This window comes from Pyxicephalus adspersus, chromosome 3 (genome assembly GCF_032062135.1).
Source record: "Pyxicephalus adspersus chromosome 3, UCB_Pads_2.0, whole genome shotgun sequence".
NCBI lineage: Eukaryota > Metazoa > Chordata > Amphibia > Anura > Pyxicephalidae > Pyxicephalus > Pyxicephalus adspersus.
The window spans coordinates 72,096,223-72,102,785 of NC_092860.1; the positions used below are offsets into that span (position 1 = coordinate 72,096,223).

At 41.1% G+C, this 6,563-nt stretch overlaps 1 long non-coding RNA gene across 1 annotated transcript; it reads right to left on the reverse strand.

Moving 5' to 3' along the window:
• Window positions 1–243: 243 nt before the first annotated feature.
• LOC140326514 (uncharacterized) lies at window positions 244–1,781 on the reverse strand. Its single transcript, XR_011919885.1, has 2 exons — window positions 1,518–1,781; window positions 244–1,098 (listed from the first exon to the last, which is right to left on the reverse strand). It is a non-coding gene; the product is annotated as an uncharacterized lncRNA (long non-coding RNA).
• Window positions 1,782–6,563: the final 4,782 nt, after the last annotated feature.

Here is a 6,563-nt window from a genome sequence, read left to right on the forward strand (position 1 = left end):
GGGTTTTTGGATAGATACTAACCGCTATCAGAATGAAATATCTGTACCTTTTATGGATATAGAAATTTTTCTGTATTATATGATTTATTACAGGAGGTATAATTTAGGATACATCTTGCAATCTATCACAAACTGTATTTCTGTAAAAAATACAGATTTTTTATTATGATAGCACTTGGTACCTATTCTAAAACCCCCCAAAAAAATCAGTATTTCTCTCCAAAATATTCTCTCCGATCCCACTTTGCTATATATCTCCAAAGCCATAAAAATTTCTGTATTTCTCTACTAAAAATCCAGATATTTAATTCTGATAGCACTTGCTAGATATTCACAAATGATAAATAATGTATGTATTTCCCTGCGTATTCCACAAACTGTTCCCTTTTATGTGGTTTCTCTAGATAGTAGTAATGGAAAGTGTGATTTTCGTTCCACATGTTTCAATTAGCTAAAGCTTCTACACTGTCCATAGAGGTGATGGCCTCAACCTTCACTGTGGTCCACGCTCCGTTACAGGGCCCACCGCCTCCTGCTGTAAATGATGTTGCCACCTGGCCAGTACCCGACTGTAGATGCCAGATACTAATGCCATCCACACTCTGTTCCAGAGCCCACTACCTCCTCCTCCTGCTGTAAATAAAGCTGCCACCTGGCCAGTACCCGACTGTAGATGCCAGAATAAGGAGAGCAGGGTTTTTTGCACAAAACAGAGAAGTTGTATTCAGTGTATCAATAAATATACAGAAATTAACAACTAACATAGACAAATTTAGTTACATTTGCCATATAACAATCTTTCTTTATAATAAAGGATGTACGAAATAAATACCAAAAAGTCACAGAGTACAAAATGTCATCAAGTGTATTTAACAGTTTTGATGTTGGGCCACAATATAGATTTTTTGGGGTCCACAAACTGTTGGATTGGCCTTAATAGGCACTAGACATAGTTTATCTCAACACAGCATATACATTATATTATTACCATATATTTAGAATGCTTCAACCACGTCGCACCCGACGCATTTCACCTTGTTAGGCTTCCACGGGATTAGTAGTTTTTCAACATGTATTTGGCACTTGTAATATTTATATCTAGGCCAATAAAAATAAGTGTTATTAATTGAATTATAGATATGTTATCACAAATTAACTTTAATATAAGCAGTTTGTAAACACATATAATATCAATATATGGATCAGTAGTGAGCAAGCCTACCCACATATTAAAAATATCCACATTGGTCATAGACTAATGGAAGCATAATTACTGTTTAACTAGTGTGTAAGAACTAACATGATTCCTGTGGGATAGTACGATGTGCTTACTGCAAGTGTTTTAAGCTGATGATCATCTCCTCAGCACAGAGAATAATATAGTGAGATATATATATATGTACAAGGATTGAGTACCTAGGAAGTAATTGTAAAAGACCTTTGTATCTTCAGGCAATTATTACAAATACTACAACTTCCTAAAATATCTTCAAGAATATTATAATGTTAAACATTACCTTAATATCAAGAGACTTATAGTCTAAGGATGTGCAGAGTGATAATAACGGGATCCGAGTTTTGGCACAGATCAAGCAGACAGGAACACAGTAATGTCTACAGATTAATGTGCAGAGGAGCAGGGAGATCAAGAGAACGCCGCTCCATTTAAAGGACGGCGTTCTCAAAACCTCCCCCTCAGCACACGTGCACGCAGCCGGCGTCTGCGGAAACCCCAGACGCCAGCTGGATGACATGGAGCTCTATAGACGGCGTTCCCTCCAGCTAACGTCACTAGGCAGGGAGGGGAGGAGGGTAAAACCCCCGCCAATCCATCCCGGCTCAACGCTGTAACCTGTCATAGTGACATGAACAGCGCAGTCTAAAAAGACAGGGATATGCAGGGAGGTAAAACCCCCTGTCGGAATGGGCGTTGGGCAAAACAAAGGGGCGTCCACAAAATTTTAGCATATTAGATTGAGTAGATGGTACATAGCTAAGATATTTATTTCCAAACAATTGTACATCATTTTGTAAATTTTAGCATGAGGTGGTTGAAAAAAAAAGTTTCAATGACTCAACACACTTTCATGTACATTTATCTAGTTTTATCCAGTATCTCACACTTTGCTCATCTACCATGAAATTGCCATGGACATTTGTCAAGCTGTTTGTTACACACACAGTCATACTATTTGTCAACGAGGGATGCCAACGGAGCAAGGTGTTTTTTTTTAAGTTTACTGCTACCCCGAGTGTGACTTGGCATTACCGATTTTAGCATGGTAAAGTCACACTCGGGAATACCGCTAGGGGGGTTAATTGTTGCTTGAATGCTGTCTCAGTCATCTAGCTATGAACAGTAGGGTGGGTAGTAGGGGTCTGGGGGTAGTTAATGCTGACATTTTTATAACTAAGTCCTAACCTAACCTAGCTGTAGGTGTCCACTCACATTTGTTCGGGTTATGAGCAGTTACCTTATTCATATGTTACTTGTTCACTTTTTCATCATTCTGTGGTAATTTTTACACCATAGCACCATTGTCCATCCACCTTGGGAGTCCTAAGATGCGGTCTATTTACTGCATTGCTACTGTTTACATAAAGAATGAATGCTCAAGTTTGTCATAATTTTGAATAGACTGATTCAGCCTTTTGTGTATCGCATACCTATAGGTTCTGATGTGATGCTCTTGTAACACCTCTCTCCCAGCAGCAGCAGCAACCTTTCTCAGTTAGGGAAGAACATTGGTGTGCTGCTGATGGATGGATTAGGCCACAACACTGTTAGCAGGACCTTGTCTCACAACAAACAGGGTGCTGTACTTCCGATTCCGGCGCCCATGTAGGTATTGGTGTGTGATTGGTGGCTCCGGCTCCTGAGTGTTCCCCTGCCTAGCAAACTGTAGTACCCCGCGATCCCGCAGCAGACTGCTTGTGTTCTGCAGGCTGCGTAGATCGGATGGAGCATTTCATTTCCTCATCTCAGCCTTCTAAACGGCAGCAGCTGCGACAGACAGGGGAGAAGGCAGCCGGCTCAATCAAAATGACCAACGGCGCCACAGACTGCGTGGAGCTTCCTTCCAGCCCAGGTAGTGAATCGTATTCCCCAAGTAACGCAATACTTATAGATTACAAATTGCTGGCCCAGGAGGTCTCACAGAGCTTAAAACCAAGCCTAGCCCAGTTTATAAGAGAAGCAACCTTTTACTGATACTATTAACAGGCATGGGGAAAATATCCAGGAGCTGCAAACAAAGAGTCAGTGATTTAGAGGATGACTTACTTACAGTGCGCTCGCAACAAAGACAGCTGGAGATCATTGCACAACGTTGCAGGAGAAATTAACGGATTTAGAGAACAGATCTAGGCGCAATAATGTACGAATAATTGGAGTGCCAGAAAGGTATAATGCAGCTGATGTACAAAAACTTTGCACCTATACTGTTCCTAAATTACCGGGACTTCCTACTTCTGTGCCAGTGGAAAGAGCTCACAGACAGGGACCTCCGCAACACAATAAGCCCTTTCCGAGACCCATTATTGTGAATTATCTCTACTTCCCTGACCATCAGTCACATGAACACTTTACTGTTGATGATACTAAAGTGATGCTTTTCTCGGATTATGTGGTCGAAACGACAAAGCAAAGACGACCCTTTTCACAGGTCTGCAAACGGCTGATATCTAAGGGGTTAAGATTTGCCCTCATGTACCAAGTTATACTCAAAATATTCACCGCTGACAAAGAATCCCATACTTTCTAAAGTGTCTCAACAGGCTATGGATTTTGAAGCGTCGCTGGATGGTGTTGACTAGTGTTGTAGTTCGAATTCAGGTCCTCCTTATGTTCAACCTGAATATGACATGCCCTCCCACAATGCACTCAAACAACTGGGCAGGGTGGGCAACTCCCCCATGCCCTCCAATTACAGCAGGGATGCACCCTCCATCTTTGTTGTGGCATGCAGCGACGTCACCGGGAAACCCCGGAGATCATCACTGCACACGTGGGAGAAGACAGAAGAGAGAAGACGTCTCCAGGGTAGCTGTGGGGACAAGGTAAGTATTTTTTTCAGTTGTTATCTGATTGTCATACCAATGTTGTATGACAATCGGATTGCATTAAAATGTCCTAATGTTCGATTCAAATATGACCGTTCGAATTCGGACGGACCCGACCTGAATTTTGCTGTGTTGGAAACCCCGAATTCGACCCTCCTACAATGCCTAGGAACCTCCCCCACGATGCCTAGGGCCCTCTAATAACAGCAGGGATGCCCCCTCCATGTTTGTTGTTGCCGGCAGCCGATTGGCTGTCTGTCACTGCATGCCACACAGGCAGCCATTGGCTTTTTAAGGCCAGGGCGTGCCTGCATTTACCACTCCTGACAGAGATTTGCTGATAGCATCATAACCTTTCTGTGCTGCTTGGCTTGCTTTGTCAAAGTGAAAAAAAGTGCTTTACTTTGTGTCACACTCACAATATTAGTCAGATAGATTGTTGGATTATACTGTATTTGTGCAGTCCTGAAATCTACTGTACTCAGATAGGAAGAGTGTTTCACTGTTTGTTAGAAAGATAGATAGATAGATAGATAGATAGATAGATAGATAGATAGATAGATAGATAGATAGATAGATAGATAGAAGGCTAGAAGCTTGAAGGCTAGAGGCTAGAAGCTAGAAGGTTAGAAGGCTAGAAAGCTAGATAGATAGATAGTCAGTCAGTGTGTTACATACACGCAGCCAGAGGCAGGGTCCCCTCGCTGACTGCGTGCACAGTATCACACTTGTACTGAGAGACAGACACAGACGCAGTGTATACTGCATTATATAGTTTGTATATTGTGCTGTATATTACAAGCGTCACCACTGAAGAAAAGTGCTGCATAGAACACAGCGCACTTGCATTTTGTGTGTCAACCCCCCCAAAAAATTGACCTTTAAATATATATACACACATTAATACACATATATATATATATATATATATATATATATATATATACCACACATATATACACACATATATATATATTCATACACATAAATACACACATATATATATATATATATATATATATATATATATATACACATACACATAATTATACACAAATATATTATTAGTAGCTACAAAGTATTTTGCAGGGTGTCAAGCCACATAAATAAAAACATTTGTACAATGTCTAGCCAAAGAGGAAAGGGCAGCTTTGGCAGGGGTGCTAGCAAGCAAACCAGTATGAGTTTGATTTTAGCTGCAGACCCAATAACAAGAAGCGCTGCTGTTGGCGTCCATAATTGCCACAGCAGGCAGAAGACGTAGTGGAGTACATGACCCAGCCTGGGTCTAGTGATTCTACCGCCTCTTTATCCCAGTCCCAGACACAGGCCTTACAGGTGTCCCAAACAGTCCATGATATACCTGTTCCTCCTAGTTGCTCATCAGCAGCTGGAAAGTCACGTGTACGGCAGTATGTAGAGGAGTCCCACCGAGGGGTTGGAGAGGTGCAGCTACAATCATTCATTGAAGATTCTCAGTTGTTTGAAACATCTGACGAAGAGAGTGTGTTCACAGGCTTTTTAACCCCCCAGTTACTTTTCACCAGAACACTCTGAGCCAGAGGAGCCAATTGAAACTGGCTCCAAAAGGCCGCAAGTTACTTTCGGCACATATAGGGAAACTGTCTCTTCTGATGATGATGATGATGATGATGTTGTCCTTGATCCGACATGGGGCGAACAAAGAGATCTTCATAGGCAGGAGGAGGAGGAGGAAGAAGAAGAAGAGGATGAGGAGTTTGCAGGACGTGCTTAAAGGGGGAGAGGGAGTAAGAGGGTAAAAGCTGCCCACACGCTGCAGTCTTCACATACCAGTGAGGTAAGTCATAGACATAAATCGCCGGAAGCTGTCCCCACAGCTGTGCCTCAACAGCTAGTTCCACCAGCCATGGTAGCCAAACAACTGCTTTAAGCGGCATAGGTGGCAGCAGTAGAGGTCGTCTAAGCCTAACTATGCAGGCTTTTTTTCAGCGGAAGCAAGCTGCCAGTTGTGTATTTCTGTAAAAAGAAATACAGAGAATTAATTCTGATACCACTTGCTATCTACCAAAATAAACTGCAATTTTTTTTATTTCTGTAAAAAAAATACAGAGAATTAATTCTGATACCACTTGCTATCATTCAAAATAAACATAAAAAATTCTGTATTTCTGTAAAAATAAATAAAGATATTTTATTATGATAGCAGTTCATATCTTTCCTAAAACCCATGAAAAATTTAGTATTTCTTGCCCAAAAATATAGATATTTCTCTCCGATCCGATGTTTATGTGAGACAAATACATATATTTAACTGTGATAGCAGTTGCTAGACATCCACAAATGATAAAAAATGTATGTATTTCCCCGTGTATTCCATCAAGTATGATACCTTTTTTGTGGTTTCACTACATGGTAAGTATGGAAAGTAATTTTTGTTAATCTTTTAATGTCGCAATTAGATACAGCTTCTACACTGTCCATAGAGTTTATGGCCTCAACCTCCAATGTGGTCCACGCTC